Source organism: Canis lupus, chromosome 33 (assembly GCF_011100685.1).
Source record: "Canis lupus familiaris isolate Mischka breed German Shepherd chromosome 33, alternate assembly UU_Cfam_GSD_1.0, whole genome shotgun sequence".
NCBI lineage: Eukaryota > Metazoa > Chordata > Mammalia > Carnivora > Canidae > Canis > Canis lupus.
In genome coordinates this window covers 19977791-19995487 of record NC_049254.1, presented here as the reverse complement: position 1 = coordinate 19995487, position 17697 = coordinate 19977791, and the positions used below count along the sequence as shown (strand labels likewise).

General features: G+C 37.0%; 1 long non-coding RNA gene across 1 annotated transcript in view; it reads left to right on the top strand.

Annotated features, from left to right (window-relative positions):
• LOC111093796 overlaps positions 1 to 13128 on the top strand; it is a 33135-nt gene extending 20007 nt beyond the window's left edge. Inside the window, exon 3 of the long non-coding RNA XR_005383345.1 lies at positions 12129 to 13128. This is a non-coding gene — a long non-coding RNA (uncharacterized LOC111093796). The remainder of the gene's footprint in view (positions 1 to 12128) is intronic.
• The last annotated feature ends 4569 nt before the right edge of the window (positions 13129 to 17697 follow it).

Genomic DNA, 17697 nt, shown 5'->3' with positions numbered 1-17697 from the left:
GTGCTGTCCAATCCATATCAATCACAACTGATACACATCAATTCCAATATGTTTCACAATCTGTCATGCATATGCCATTTTACTAAATATTCCCAGCAAATGGGATAATAAATGCTATTTTCTTTTTTTTAAATATGGAGTACAAGATAACGATTATTGTTCTTTAGTTCCTTGTTTTATGGCTGACATAAGACCTAGATAAATTAGTACTCCACAGAGTAACAAGACATATTGGAATTATTTTGGAGACCATACAATTCATTAAACCTCTTGCATTACTATTAAATACTAAATCTTTGGAAGCAGAAGGTCTTTTGGCTGCTTTGATGTATACTCCTTTCTGACTTAATTGCCCTAGCACAATCATTCCAAATGGACAAAGGCTTTACGAAACCAGTATCTTCATTAACACCAAAATGACTACTGTATTCAGATTCACTGTGTATTATCCCTTAAAAACAACTGATAATTAGTGCCATAAAGTAGGTGAGAGCCTATATATGGACATCCACACTCACAAACTTACAGGATTTTTATATTGTTCATCTAACAACTATTTACCATGCATCTCTTCCCCCTGCACCAAGCACTATACTCTCCTAGAATACTGAAAGGCTGTACTCATTTAGCAATCGCAAAACAATGTCATCAGCCCTATAGCATTCTCTTTTGTTCAGCATCTTTTCAATTCAGTGATATCTAAACAGTTCACCAGGTGATACCTGAAGGGAAAATAGAGGAAAACAAAATTCTTTGAGTTGTTTTCATATTGGATTTATATAATAAGAAGTTAATGATCCTAAAGAATGTGCATTTTGATATAGTATGAGGTTGAAACACTCAAATCTATACTGACACACACAGAACTGGAATACAAAATATTTCCGGTAGAAAAAAAAAAAAGAGAGAGAACACAATGTTTTGCTGCTTTTAAATAAGCCAGTCAAACAGCTCGGACTGAAAGGCTGTGTGTGTCAGCATGAGATAATCCTGCCCTGTCTTCCTCTCTCCTGCTTCTCCAGGGAAATGACTCACACCTGGTCACTGCCCTTGATATGATGTTTGATATTCTAAATTCCCATCAGCCCCACACAGCTAGAATGATGTCAGCACAGTTGACATTGTTAGATCCCTGTTCTGCTTACATTAACTCCCTGTCGCTCGGGCGTCAGATGAGTGTGGCAAAGGGGAGAAGGCATCATCTTCTTAGCAACCAAGCCCACATAGTCAGGATCCAAAAATGACATCTGGCACTTTGCTTTGGGGATTTCCAGCACTTCCTAGAATTTCAGCCAGATTGGAATACTGCTGTTTGGAGTTTAAAGGGTATTACTTCTCCTCTTCCCATCAGTATGTGTATACTTTTACAATACTTGAGATCAAAATCCCTACCACCTGAGCACTTTTAACCATAGTCCTCATTCCATTATTTTCTCAATTCTTCTGGGATACCCTTCATTGACTAATTAGAAAGGATCTTTCTTCTGGTTAAAAAGGGGAAAGCTACAATGAAACTGCCTTATCCTTCCGCCTCAAATCAAAGATATGTATAATATAACAAAATTGGACAGAAAATAGAAATGATTGGGTAATTATGGTCTCTTAAATTTATTTGAGATACAGTATGGAATGATTTTTGTGTGTTATATGCTGTATTATAACCATTTAGCAAAAAAAAAATGCAATAACACAATGAATTCAAATGATTGCAACCTATAGAGACATTCAATCATATATTAATTGCTTGGGGAATAGAACGGGGAAGACTTTAGGATAGAGACCCAAGAGGACATTTTGGAAACTATTGAGCCACAGTGGAAGAACTGTGGTAGCAACATACGACCATTCTGTAGCTTCAGAATTTCCAACAATGGAAACTATTTTCCAAAACCAATTTAAGTGATTGTAGGTATCTTGACTACTTCATGCCAATGGTTCTAATTACTTTGTAGCTCTGATCACTTACTTATTCATCCAACAGATATTTCTGGATAGGATTCCTGTCTCCATGACACTTAGAGACAAATGCAAGAGTTCAGTAAATAGCCAGACAACCACAGTACTATGTTATCAGTGCTCTCATAAGAATTAAACCCAGGGTGCAGAGTCTAGAGCCCAGATGTGAGAAGTCCTCAAGGAGAGCTTGAGTTTTCACAATTCTCTGTTGTAATGAAAATTATTTTCTTAAGACCTGACATCTTATCCATCAAACACTTCCAAGATTTTTAACAAGTAGCTCTATTCAGTCCAGACAGTTCATTTGCCTCCTGACATGTCCAAGCTACCATCCCACAAAATGAGAAGCAGGTATTATATTTGGCCTCCCATGGTAGGGAAAATGAGACTTCAGAGAACTCTCTTTCCATATCTCAAGACCTGAATAGACAGGGGCTGTTGGTTGGGGGATATATAAAGAAACTTGTAGTTCCCTCATTCCTCAGCAGATTACTTTAGAAGTTATGCGGTCATTGCTTCTTTACTGTCATTGTCAAAGTATAATTACTCCACCTTATTTACCCCACAGTATCCACGAGGTATCCCCACAGTCTAACCTAGGCTCTGGAACACAGAAGGTGCTCAATAAATATGGTTGTTGAATATTTTGTTTTATGCTTCTACATCTCTTCCTGATTTGAATCCTGGTTTTACCCCTACAGTTTAGAGCACTGTTTCCTAACTTTTTTCAAATACTATCCTACAGAGAAAATAATTAGGTTCATAAGGCACATTGTAGTAAATAGGGGAGGCTGCTCCAGACTCCCAGCTGTTAGCTCCAAGCCTTGCTTGTTGTCCCAGGACCTCATCATCCATAGCCTACCCCTCCCAAGAGCTCAGGGGACCCACATCAGAGTATATTTGAAGCTCCTCAGTTGGGAAGTTCTTCTGGTTTAGAGAATTAAAAAGGGAGAATAAGTTAACCTTCTTGCACTTGGCTTTTTGTTCCCCAGCTTTCCTTTTCAACATTTTTTAGTGTTTTTCCTATTAATTTTCAGTTTTTAAAATATGGTTATTTTGGAACACTTGCACATTACTGATTGGAATATAAAATGTTTTGGCCACTGTGGAGAACAGTATGGTAGTTTCTCGCATAATTAAACACAGAATTACCAGGCAATCCAGTAATTCCACTTCTGGGTATATAGCTCAAAGAAACAGAAGCAGGGATTGAACGGATGTTTTGTATATGCATGTTCATAGCATTATTCACCATAACCAAAAGATGAATACAATTGAAGGATCTATTGACAAATGAAAGAATATACAAAAATATGGTACATACCTACAATGGAATATTATTTGGCCTTAAAAAGGAAATTCTGACACATGCTACACATGGATCAATCCTGATGACCTTGTAAGTGAAATAAGCTAGTCACAAAAAAAATACTGTAAAATTCTACTTATAAGAGATACTTAGAGTAGCCAAATTCAGAGATAGAAAAGAAAATGGTAGTTTCCAGGGGTTCAGGAGAGGGAGCAATGGAGAGTTATCATATAATGAATATGGGGTTTCAGTTTGGAAAGGTAAAAATTCTAGAGATGGATGGTGGTGGTGGTGGTGGTCACAGAACAACATGAATGTGCTTAATGACACAGAACCATACACTTAAAATGGCTAAAATGGTAAATTTTATGTTATATATAGGTTACCACAATAAAAAAGATATCTTTTTAAATAGTGAATTCAAAACGCTTAAAATAATAATTATTACTATACCTATGTATGGAATGATTAATGGGATGCTTGGATGCACTGTTCATTTGTCCAGACATCACAGAAGGCACTTTTTGTTTCTCATCTTACAGAGTAGAGATCATCAATAAATGTTCATTAGTCTCAGCCCCAACCCCTGCCCATCATTACTTCTACCAGTATCTGTTGTCCAGATGGGTCCCTAATATTCTACACATTATGAAATTCTCAAGTCATTTCAGAATGGATCTCAATTTGACTTCTTTGTCATAAACACAGACCCATACATTTTTCCATTCTCACTCTTGCCTTAAATTTTTAATAAAATGTGATTGATTAACATTTAAATGCAAACACAAAAGCCTTGATCGACCTGCACTTAACTGATCAATGCTTCCAAGAAATGCAAAAGCTCTAGTCCTTTGAAAATGGAAAATAGTTTTGGACTGACAGATTTTCATAGTGTGCTTAGCATTGGATTAACACTTTTCTCATGATGTGTTTACATAGCACAGCACAGAGTTTAACGTGACTCAAAAGAGCCTATTCTTTTGCTCATTTCATTTGCTGCCTTTCCAAGTAAAAATTACACGTTGTGTGTTTCTCTCTCACCCAGCTTCTATGCCTTCTTTCTCACCTTCATCTTACACTCTTAATTTAGAGTCTCATTTCTTATTCTTGAATAACCTGTCCTCAACTTGATTTTCTTAAAGAATAATCTTGCTGGGAGTCAGTAGAGGGCAGAAACTGGCCAACAAAAAGCATCCAATTGTAAAGCCACAAAAAATTCTATGATCAACCCAGGAAAAAATGGCCAGGAATATGATTATCCTATGCCTAAACACTAAGTTTAGTATGTTAATTTCTTGAAGGCACAATACATAATCTATACAATGCGGTTTGGAGGTTATACTTCAGTTGCCTCACCATTGTAATTTCAACCCCTTTCAAACTGCCCAGCACAGAGTAGGACTTCAATTCTACTTCACAGTACCACCTTCTTCTAAATCAGCGACTGCAATCACTGAAAACAAGTTGCTTAGTAGAAGGAAATGTAAATCAACTTGTAATTTATCTACAATACTTTCCATTAAGACCTGGCCCTGAAGGGTTAGAAAAGGTTCCCTGGAAGAATTACTAACCACATGAAAAAAAAGTAATCATCCTCATAATAAGTAGGGGAGGGTAAGGAGGAGTTTGAGATTTGTCCTGGGCAATGAAGAACCATTTAAAGGTTTTAAGCAGGCAGTGAATATGACCAGATTTATATTTGGAAAGATCTGCTATTTGGAGATGAAACTGGATTGAAGAAGAAAAAAGAGAATTAATGTGATTAATAGTTTTGTGGGGTGTTTTGTTTTTGTTTTGTTTTAATACAAGTGCAGCTTGGGCAAAGTTATGGAGGATAAAATTTTGGTCATGGAGAAGCCCATTGGTTCACTGGGTCCCATAACTAATCAGGGTCTATCTCAGACCCTAAACAATTTCAAACCAGATATGATACCCAAACTGGACTAAGCCTGTTCACTCATTCTGGACCTAAAAGCATTGGCCCAGGTCCTAGAGGAGATCTTTGCTTTCTAGTTCCTTATAGGAGGCTCTTCCTGTTTATTTCATAGATATCTTAAATCCAACATGTTCCAAACCCATGGCCTTTTTCTGTCCCCTCTCTCTCCTAGACCACAGCTATGCACCCCATATTCTTTATTTCAGTAAATAGCATTACCTTCTCTACTAGAGCCTAAAAGCTAGGAATCTTTGCTAGAGTGTGAGTATGCATATGCACACCTCCCCACCCCCGCAACACACACTTGATTCTCCTAAATACTTCCTAAAATCCTTCCTTCTTTTCTGACCCCATTGATTGTGCCATAGTCCAAACCCTCTCATCTTTAACTCCAACTATTATGATAGTTGCTACTAGGCGCCATTGCCTTCAGTCTCCAACTGGAATCCCCCGCCTACACCATTGCTGCTCTGAACTTTCCCATATGCAATCTGTCGTGTTGCTCCCCAGTTTAAAATTCTGCAATGACAAACCAACTGAAACCCTAATTCCTTCATACAGCTCTGTGTGATTCTTGACCCCTCGCTAAGCTGTCTGTTCAGCATCATCTCTTGTCACCGCCACCTTCAGCATGCCAGCCTTAATTACCATCTCTGATTGAGAAACTCTTACTCAAAATGTCAAACTCGACTTCCAATGTCAATTTTCCTGTGCCTTAAAAGGAATTAGCCCCTCTTTTTGCTCCATGTTCCAAGAGCACTTGGAACATGTTAGGCTCTAATATTATTGCTATCGATTGTAATTATTCATTAACATGCCTTCCTCCTACCTGCTTTCCCCAACCCTAGGTTTTAACTCTGGTTCCACTGGCTCCAGGATGTGTTTTTTTTGGGGCGGAGGGCTCCATGTGCCTTCAAATAGCATGCATAATTCTGTGTGTAAATGTGGGTCCGCACATGCAAATGACTTTCATCAGCTCTCAAAGGTGTCTATGACCTGGTTAAAAAAGTTAAATATCCACTACTGCCCTAAAACATGAGCTTTTTAAGGGCACCGAATATATTGTGTGCTTTTTTTGTATAACCAGTTTATTGAGGAGTCTGATCTCAGCAGGGCATAAACATGAAACAGTTTTATTTTTCTCTAATCCTTACTTTGAACTACGTTCTGTCAAATCTTCCTTTCCTGCTCTTTAATGACATCTCAGACAGATTTTATAGCTTTCTGGTCTCTTCCAGTTATTAAAAAGACTAGTTCAGTTGTTTGGTTCCTGATTCAAACAAACCACCTCTAGAAACACATCTTTGAAATAGTCAAAGAATTTGAATATGGACTGGTATTAAAGAATATCATGATATCGTTGTTAATATTACTTAGTATAATAAAATTGTGATTATATCTTTAAGTTCCTACACATTAGAGAGATATGTGGCAGTTTTTAGATTAAAAAAAAAAAAACCATGAGATACCTGGGATTTGATTTATAATACTTCAGACAATATATTAATACTTATTTAAAGTTAGAAAATAGGTATATGAGTATTCTTAATATTATTCCATTTTTGTGTATATTTGAAATTTTTCCCAACGTGTTTTTCTAAATTCTATCCAACCATGTCTAATTTCATTCTAACTCCTATCCAGTGGTATGCTAGCAAGTGTTTGCAAACCAGCTTTATGGGGGAAAAAAAAAAAAGCTCTGTTATAAAGCATTTGCCAATTTTCATAGTGTAAATACTACCATGGCCAATTCCAAGTTACCAATGTGATATCATTGAATTCAGAGTTGGGAAAAATGCACAGGAACACACTATTCAGAGAGCATTTCCAACATACCCAATACAGTAAATACATCATAAAGTAAAATGCAGTAAAAACAAGAAGTGATTATCACAAGATTCCTAAAAATTTAACAATCTACTCCCATGAACTAAAATAAGCCAGCTCCAAAACACCTCAGCAACATTTTCCCCTTTCTCAACCAGCTGATATGGTAAAGGTTGAGAACAACTGCTCTAACCTGAACTGATTCATCTCCTTCACTCCTTACTCATTGCTGTAAACATACCCAGGTCTTTTCTATCAGGCATAACCAGTCAGGGAAAGGGAGAGGCGAATCACTCTCCTCCATCTGCCACTCTCCCTTCGTGTCACTCGGAATCCTTCATTCAGGAGTACCCCTTGAATGACATCCCAATTTGCTCCCTGTCTTCTTGAACCTTGTGTTGGTCTCAAAATAGTCACACACATAACTACAAGATTTCATAAGTGTTTTCCTCCCTCACAAAGTAATAGTTTAAGTTTTCATGTATTTTAAAGCAAGAGGATGAGAGAAACATTCCCCCCCCCCAATAAACAGGGTATTGATATCTTAAATTACTAAATGAGCACCCTGTTGGCTTAAGCGTAAGTACATCCACTGATTATTTGTAACCATTTAAAATTTTTAAGTAATCCAATCCATGCTGTTACTTACACTTGTCTTTTTCAAATTCTAAATCCGGTGACTTCAATTTAACAATGATAAACCATATGTAATCTCACATTCCAGTTGAAATGACTAGATTTATTTTGACCACTATTCCCCAGAACAGGATCATGCGTTGTAGGAAGGAGGAAGAGACTCACCAGAGTTATGCTAGCACAGTATTTTATCATGACTAAAACCAACAATTTTACTAAACAGTACATACCACATTTCCTGTAATCTTTAGTCAATTTTTACTCAACCTAAATAGTACAAACTTACTGGATTTCCATGGGACGAATCAATTCTGAGATGGCACACCTAAACCACTCAGTTCATGCAACAGGCAACTCATCTAAATACATCGTAGACTATGCTGCCATAGTCACAGACTGACAATGCTGGAAGAAATACCTAGCCACCATGTTAATCCTCAGAGATATTAAAAGAATTTCAAAGTACACACTGCCCTCCCACACACACAAACCAGCTAGTCAAGAAATATTAGCTAGAATGAGATCCATTATATAAATCTCATTTAATACTCATTATCTACTAAATATTATAATATTCATCTTGTAGAAGAGGATAAAAAAATTCAGAATGATTAAGTAATCTGGTCAACCAGCTAGGAAGTCAGAGAGCCTGGATGCAAATAAAATGTCTGACCCCAAAGCCTGCAATCTTTGCCCCAAATCAAGCAGTCTTCCAAATCTGGGGCTTCACTCTGGTCTGCTGACTCTGATGACCTGTCTACCACAACCAGCACCATCTTAGCACATTTAAAGCCTCATTAGTGCAAATCCATAAAGGAGCCAGAAAAAAGTCCTGACACCCATTGAAGGAAGTACAATCTTAAACTCTTCCATTCCCCCAATGGTTCTCCTATACCAATGTGAAACTGGAGGAAAAAAAAAAAAATCAAGCATCTATTTTGATGCTTGGTATTCCTATCTGTTAGGAATACTACTACCACATGTCTGAAGGTATCTGTAAACTAACCCATACAGTACAGGTCAGGAGAACCTATTGGCCTTTTCCAGCCTGTAGCCTTCATCTCTGGTTTGCTGCTGAAGCCCCATCATCTACAACAGTGCCTGAACCAGCATTAGGAGCTCAGGAAATGTGTTGACTGTATAAAAGCTACTGCAGATGAATAAGATTTTGAACATAGCAAGCAGCCTTAGTGCAAGATACAGGGCTCCTCTTGTGTTCACACATACAGATTTAAAATGGGGGGGAAAAAAGCCTTTCACACAAGAGAAGGCAATCATAAGCTCAACAAATGTGCTGCATTGCAGAAGCGCAGGGTGAGAGGGTGAACTGAAAAAGCAAAAGTAAAAATGGCTTTCCTTCTTGCAAATAAATGTTCCTTGCTTTTTATGACCTAAAGATTATTTAAGATATTACAAAGAATGCAGCTAGGCTGCTGTGAGATAGTCATTCATTTGTTGAGAATTCCCCAGAGGTTTCTAAACAAGTATGCACAATAATTTTATGTATTTATTTTTGATGGAGGCTTTCAAGGTTTGTGCCCTTGTCCTCAGCAATTTTTTAATGAGCATATCTGTTACTTCCGAGGGAGACAATTGCTACAACTGCTTGCAATGGTTCCTCATTGACATTCAGGAAGGATCTCAGAGACATTGAGCTTAAGAGAATCTGTACAGCCTGTCTGTTGGGGAATAAATGGCCCTGAGTGCGTGCCAGGTTGTGGGCAGTTCTGCCACAGAAGGTGGTGGTAAAACAAAAAAACAAAAAAACCAAAAACAAAACAAAAATCGAGGAAAACATACAACGTACCCTGGAAACTGAAGCGACTCGAAAAAGGGAGGAATAGTCATTGAAGTGCTAATAATGGTGCCAAATTAATACATTTGCTATCATTTTTACTTTTTTTTTTTTTTTTTTAAATCAGAGACTAAAATGGAAACTTAGGCTAACAGTCCAAGCAAAGAAATGCTGGGCTCTTACGCAAGCTGGTGCAGAAAACCCTGCACAGCACAAAGTGGCAGAGCAAGTGTTCATCTTGCAGGATGGCCATCATATCTTTAAAAAACTGAAAATAGTGCTTATGCTATTTCAAGAGAATCTCACCTATCATGAACATAACATCAGTTATTTTTTTTTCTTTACCTTACCTGGAGTGGGGTTGGTATATGGGGGGCGGGGATAGGAAGGATCAAAGTCATTGCCACTAAATCTCGTGAGCCAGAATACTCTTTTATTCTATCATTCCAATCAGAACCTAATCACTCTCAGTTTGTGTACAATTATAAGCAAGTTTGTCTTTATGGTCTATAAGACTACAGTACACTATAAGCAACACATTTTTATTAGCAAGAGGACCTACTTGATCACATACTAAACATTGATAATGATGAGAAGAGGTATATGTCGTAGTGCCTGCAATATAAAGACAATTAAGAGTCGATACAAACTCAAATATCACAGCAATCTAGAAAGAATAATGTAGAAATGAGATCCTGGTATACCCTGATGGCCCTGGAGGGCATCACTGCTCTGAAGAATAATCATTGATGCACACAATGAAGACCTTGAGTCATCAAGAAAAGGTTAAATAATGTTCACCCTTCTTTAATTAAGAAGGCAGCAAAGTGTACAATCCATTTTAGAAACATTTCCTTAATAAAGGCCTTAAATTTTATACAATTTTAAGCAGATAAACCTGTTACCTAAAATGACGTATTTCTCAATCTTTCTGACGCCCTGAAACTATCACACATCCTGCATCTTCTTTAACATTCCTCATCCCATTCTCAGAGCTGACGACTATCTGTGCCTTTCTAAGCATCTGAAACTAGTTCTTTCCTTCTTGGTTTACCTTTTAGCTAAGTGACCCATCCCTTCTCTTAAAATCTATCCCAGTCATCGTAGTGCTTGTGGCCATCAAAGTTCGAGACTATGTAGCTATACCTACCTAGTACCTAGTGAGACCTAATCACTACATCAGTGAGATCACTGTGCTGGAAGTCATTAGGGATATAAAGGAGGATGCAGGGATAGATTAGAGAAGGAGAAACCAGAAGAGCACAATTATTGTTGATTACAGCCTGCTATGGACTGAACTATATATACTATCCGCCAATTCATATGTTGAAACCCTAGCTCCCAGTGTGATGGCTTTTAGAGATGAGGCCTTTGGGAGATAATTAGGTTTAGATAAGTCATGAGGGTGGGGTCTTCATGATGAGATTCATGTCCTTATAAGAGATCAGATAGCTTGCCACCATCCCACCCCACTGCCCCCACCCCTGCCATACTGAGGATACAGCAAGAAAGCAGCCATCTACAAGCCTAAAAAAGGGTTCTCACCAGAACCCAACCACATTGGCACCCTAAACTCAGACTTTACAGGCATGAGAACTGTAAGAAATTTGTTTAGTTACCTAATCTATTGTATTTGTTATAGCAGCCTGAGTAGACTAAGACATAACCACTCTCCACGACCATACCCAGCAACTCTTATTCACTATTTGCTATCATGCATTTAGGAAAGAATATCAAGTTTTTACCTTTTTCATTTATAGGATAGCATGGGAAGGAAACAATCTCCCCAGGGAGTGGCAGGGCAAAGGAGTGAATGATGAGGCCCATCATTCCATATGTGTTTTCATCAACTCTTTGCTCCAGCAGGCTTTTGCTTTGCCCTCATATTCCCCTGTGGACACCAACACTAGCAGTCTGGGTTTCTGTAGTAAAGGAGCTGGTAATAATGATCTCTATCTTAGGAGAAGGGAAAGAACAAAATGTAAACCACCAATGGAGACAAATAGTGTTACGGGTTATAAGGCAGATTTCTACCGCAGACAACAGTTTTTTTCAAATATAATCAGATAATCCAAAAGATTCCTAAAAGGGGTTTCTTACTCCTAAAATTAAAAAAAACTCGAACATTTGGGGCGTTCACTGGAAAGAAACTAAAGTTCCATCCATTGTGAGACAACCCTTAGGGTGAGGTCAGAAAAGGCTTGAAAGGCCATGGGGAAAAGCTGTGTTCAGGTCAAAACTGAGTGTTAAGGCATTCCCATTTCAACCGGATCTCCTGAAGCCTTCAAGATTTTCTAATGTATTCTCCCCCAAATATCCAAAATATTACCAAGACAATCTGTTAATAAAACAAATCTCACTTTGATAAGGGAGAAAACTGTCTTGACAGTATTAGTAGCATTTCAGAGAGGAAAGAGAGAAGCTAGGATATTTATTGAGATTTTAGTCTGGTTTAAAGTAGGTCCTTCAATGAAGAGGCCTGGTTAGAATTGAGTAAGAATCATCATATGGTGGTTTAGGACTGATAGACACATCAAAACAGGTATTTTGAAGTGAGGAGTTCTGAGGTCTTGAGGTGTATATGGTCTTTGATGTTTTCTAGTAAAGAGTTGATGGGTCTTTCAGGAAATTCCTGAATGAACAATAAAGTTGTAACTTTTGTCTTCCAGGACAAGAGCATCTTGGCGAAGAGCAGAATGTGCTATCATAAAACATGGCACTTTGGCACAAGGATTATTTTGAGCTGAATGCAATGGAGAAGCAGCAGATACAAAAAAAAAAAAAAAGCTTCCTTTCCTGCCCCTATTTATCTTAATAATTTGTATTACTCTCCACTCTCCTTTAGGAAGGACAGAAATTAGTCAATAGACACAACTCTAGACTCATAGTACAGAAATGGCACCAGAGGACATCTATAGAACTTTACTAACTAGCTCTTATCTTTCATTAATTTCCCATGTATTTTACCTTCCTACAATTTGCTTCCCCTAGAACCTCAAATATCTTTGTGTTGTGACTCCTCTAAAAATTCATTGTTCTTTTAAGACAATACCTAACCTCAAATTCTAACCAATCCTTTTGAGTTACTCATGAGTGCTCCCATTTGTAAGTGAAATGCAAATACAAAACAAACTTGTTTTCTCTTGTTAATATATTTTGTAATAATTTACAGGGCCTCAACTGGAGAACCTAGGAAAGTACAGAGAAAAAACTTTCTTCATTATACAGGGATAATAATGTAATATTGATGGTGAAAGCAAAGAGTAAAGTCAGATTATTGTAGAAAAAACTCTGGATGGTTTCCATTCTCACTCCACAATGCCCCTAATTGTATTCAGTTGTAAACATGATTGTTTCACCTCTAATAAATTGTGAGCTCTTTCAGAACAGAGATTATACTGCCCTTCAAACACTGTCCATTGTCTCTTCTGCCCCCGCCCCATATTGTTTCAGCTTCAAAATCATCATCTCTTAAGACATGTGGGTGACTTCTAGAAGGTTTGATAATTCTCAACCCTTCTGGTAAGCAAAAAAGCTACTAAACAAGATGATGAGAAACACCAGTTGTGAGTTTTCCTAAATGAAAACTGAAATCATCTTGGATTCCCTGAGCATGTTCAATGTAATTCATTCAGAGAGCACATGTTGTGAGCTAATTTTAACATGGATTGATTGTTAAGACTTCTCAATTGTTTGCAAAACAGCGCTAAAATAAGATAGCTTGGGTATGTAAAAGTGTATTGTGTTTTTTTTTTTCCAGCAGTGCTAAGTGTTTAAGGATCACAATTGTAAAAATTCCATTTCAGTGTGTCTTTATTTTTATTACACCAGTTTGTCATCACCAAAACACTGTGAAGATTCCTGAGAGGGAAGAGTTCCTTTGCATTTGAAATGCCTAAGAAATGTTTGTAATTATAACTGTTATGTCAGATCCTATGTTAGTCACAGGTGCCCTGCTGATGACCTTCCCTATGAACCCTTTAGATCTTGTATAATGCTTCTCTTTTAAGAATGATGTTAATCTCTCTTTTCTCACTTTCATTGCATTTTATGTATCCATTAAATGTTATAGTTTACCTCAAATTTCCTTCCTTATAAGTTTATGGAAGGTTTCTCAGAGATATCACTTGAAGCTACAAGAAGAATGTTCCATGAAAACAATATTGGATTTTTTTATTGCCATATTTACCACACCCAGCACTATGCCAGGCATGCTGGGCATTTTCTCAATTACTCCTTAAGCCCATTTTCACATTCCAAATTTTAAAATGAGACTCTCAGTTAACTGTGCTACAGAGGACATAAACTTTACTTTTACCTCACATCATTCAATAACCCTTCATTTTCTTAAGAAATCTGGTTAGGTGCATGTTTGGTAGTCTACGGCATGATTATGAGCAAAGTTCAACACTGTGTTCTCCACAGTTGTCAAGCGATGAATTCTGGAGTCTCCTGAAGGCAGTGGAATAGTGCTATAGGAGATTGTATAAGTCCAAATTGACCAAAACATGCCCCTGGCTCTTACATGTTACAATTTGTTTTCAGATCGTGATCTGCACCTTTGTGTTAGAGGGAAAAAAAAGACTGAGAAATGCTGCTTCGAGATTTGGGAGATAGGTGAGCTATGCCTTTATCCCACTATTAAAATCTGGAATGGTTTAATTACAATTTGGGAGATGAATTCCAAACAGTTGTATTTCCCAAAATGTGGTAGATAGTATCAATAAATGTGTGAAAAGGGCACTTTATTGCATATCTTTGAGAAAGCTGCATTAAACAAAGTCAAATAGATGTCTCTACTGGATTCCTAGAACCTTTAATATGTTCTGAGGGGGATTTCTATGTGATGATTTTCCCAGGTAATTTATAAAATAGAACACTCACAGAATATTTCTTAGGACAAATGTTTAAAGAAAAACCATTGGGGGGGATCCCTGGGTGGCTCAGCACTTTAGCGCCTGCCTTCAGCCCGGGACGTAATCCTGGAGTCCCAGGATCGAGTCCCACGTTGGGCTCCCTGTGTGGAGCCTGCTTCTCCCTCTGCCTGTGTCTCTGCCTCTCTCTCTGTCTCTCATGAATAAATAAGTAAAATCTTAAAAAAAAAACAAACAAAAAAAAAAAAAAACAAAAAACCACCATTGGTAAACACGGGGATAAAAAATTAACAAATGATTTCAGATTACTCTGTATTCTTTATCAAAAGCAGATGAAATTAATCTTTCACTAATTAGTCCTGTGACTTTGGTGGGAATTATCTAAATAAATACAGTGAGTTATATACCTGTCCCTCACCATTTGCTGTGGTGAGGGGAGAAAATAGTATGTCAGATGGCCTAAGACACATGTCCATCCCTAACGTTGCCACCTGGGAAAAATGGGAAAGGTTTCACCCATATGTCCTAAGTGAAAAATCATTAGTTACTACATTGGTATAATAAGAGCTGCCTTATATGATTGTCAGAATGAAATGAGATAATGTATTTAAAGCTCTTCAGCATAATGCCTGGCTCATAGGAAGTGATACAGGAATGGGAACTACTAGAATCACATCAATAGCATGGCACCCTTTCTACCCATTCAGGGCGTGTCACCTTTAGGTTTCTAATGATAAAGCAAGTGCCTCCCCACTGACCTATCCCTAATCCTCTCTGCTAATTCTTCAAACTGCATCGAAATTACCTTTCAAAAATGCTTCTCTGAGCATGCTACTCACCTACTCTGTAGAATAAAGTTCAAACGCTTGCTGCAGAAAATTCTGTCTTGTAAGAGTCTACCTTTACAAGTTTATGTTCCACCATATGCCTGGTTCCATGGGCTCTATATTTCAGACCTACTGCAACTCATACATCTGAAGACCCCACACATTCTCATCCATCTGTGTGTTTAACCACATCATATACTCTGAGATAGGCTTCCCCTAACTTTAGCTGCAAAAAAAAAAAAAAAACAAAAAAACAAAAAAGGTCAAGGCCAACTCAGTAACTATCTATCTGTGATATTCCCAGTCAAATGTAATCACTTTCCCCCTTCTGCTCCCATATACTTTTTACATCTATTATAGCACTCTTCACACAGCCTCATTTAACAACAATTACTTGCACAAGTGTATTTCCATGTGTTACTCAGGACTGGCTATTGCAGGTGATAGGAACCGGATTTGAACTTGCGTGGATAAAAATATGGAGATTGAATTAGAAATATCGTGGGCCACTCATGTAATTCATAGAATTAATAATCAAACTTCAAAAATACCAGAGATATATCCAGACTTCTGAAAAAAAGAAAATACAACTACAGACAAAAACACAACCCAGAATTTTGTTCCAAAGACAAACCCGCATCACAGTTTTTCTCTGTGGGTGGGATTTCCTTTTCTTTGTGAGTGTATAGAGGTAAAATTTACATATAGTAAAATATATACCTGTTTTTGCTACACAGTTCTAAGAGTAGTGACAAACACATACAGCCCTAGGACCACCATTATAAGAAAAATATAGAATAGTTTGATCACCCTCCCAAATCCTCTGCCATGCCTTTATACTCAAACTCTCCCTGCAACCTCAGTCCCAGGCAATCACTGATCTGCTTTCTCTCCCCAGTTTTGCCTTTTCCAGAATGCCATATGAAGCCATACAGTATGAAGTCTTTTGAGTCTGACTTCTCTCACTGAGCATAATGGTTTTTGAGATTTATCCATGATGTTGCACATATCGACAGTTTCTTGATCTTGCCTTATTCACTAGAAACTCAGTATGATATTGAACAGGACTGATATGAGTGGACATCATTGCTTTCTCCCCCAATCTTGGAGGAAAAGCACTCAGTAATTCACTATTAAGTACATAGCTGTTCGTTTTTTTGTACATGCTCTTCTTTGGGGTGGATTAAGTCTCCTTCTATTCCCAGTGTCCTTCTATTCCCAGTTTTTGTTGTTTTATAAATCACAAATGGGTATTGTTTTTTATAGTTTATAAATTATAGTTTTTTCATTAGTTTGCTGATATGATGAGTTATATGGATTCATTTTCAAATGTTGATCCAGCCTTTCATTTACAAGATAAACCCCATTAGTCACAACATATTATCCTTTTTATATAATGTTGGATTCAATTTTCTAATATTTTGATGATTTTAGCACCTGTTCATGAGGAATAATTTTAGGTTTATTTGTAATATTTTGTCTGGCTTGGTATTACAGTAAAATGAGCTGACAAATGTTCCCTCTTCTATTTTTTGGAAGAGTGTGTGTAGATTTGATATTATTTCTTTCCTAAAAGTTGCATTTTAGTAGACACAGGATTATTTGGGTTATTTATTCTTGCAGGAGTTTTGCTAGACTTACAAGACAAAGACCATGTCAATCAGTTATTGACTGTATGGACATAGAACTGTTTATAATAATCCCTTATCATTTTATGGTCTATAAAATAGTGACATTTCCTCTTTCATTGCTGTGTAGTCATTTTTTTCATCTTTCCTTTTCCCCTCCCCTTGGCTCAGTTTGGGTTTATCAATTTTATTGATCTTTTCAAAATACCAGCTTTTTGTTTCATTGATTCTCTATTTTTTATTTTTAATTTCTTTGATTTCTATTCTTTATATTTCCCTTCATTCTGCTTGCTTTGAGGTTTAATTTTTCTTTTTCTAGATTCTTAAGCTTAGATCATGGATTTAAGACTTTCTTTTGTAATATAAGCATTTAACTCTATAAACTGCACATATAATATATTGCTCTAGATGCACCCCACAAATTTTCATGTTTTGCATTATTTTCATTTAATTCAAAATATCATCTCATTTCCTTTCTGACTTTATCTTTAACCCATGGATAATCTAGAAGTGGTGTTTACTTTATAAAATGTGTGTGGATTTTCCAGATATTTTCCTATTACGGATTTCTAACTTAGTCCCATTATGGTTAGAGAGTGTACTCTGTAATTTCAATCTTTTAAGTTTGTTTTAATAGCCCAGAATATAGTCTACTTTGATGAAGGTTTCATGCATTTGAACAGTATGCATAATTCTTCTGTTGTTGGGTAGACAGTTCCATAAATGTCAACTAGATTAAGTTGATTTATAGTATTCATGTCTTCTATATCCTTACTGATTTGTCTTCTCTCAGTTACTGAGTGTTGGATTCTCCAGCTGTAACTGTACATTTAATCTATATTTGCTTCCAGTTCTAACAACTTTTACCTCATTGTAAGCTGTGTTAGGTACATATATATTTAGGATTGT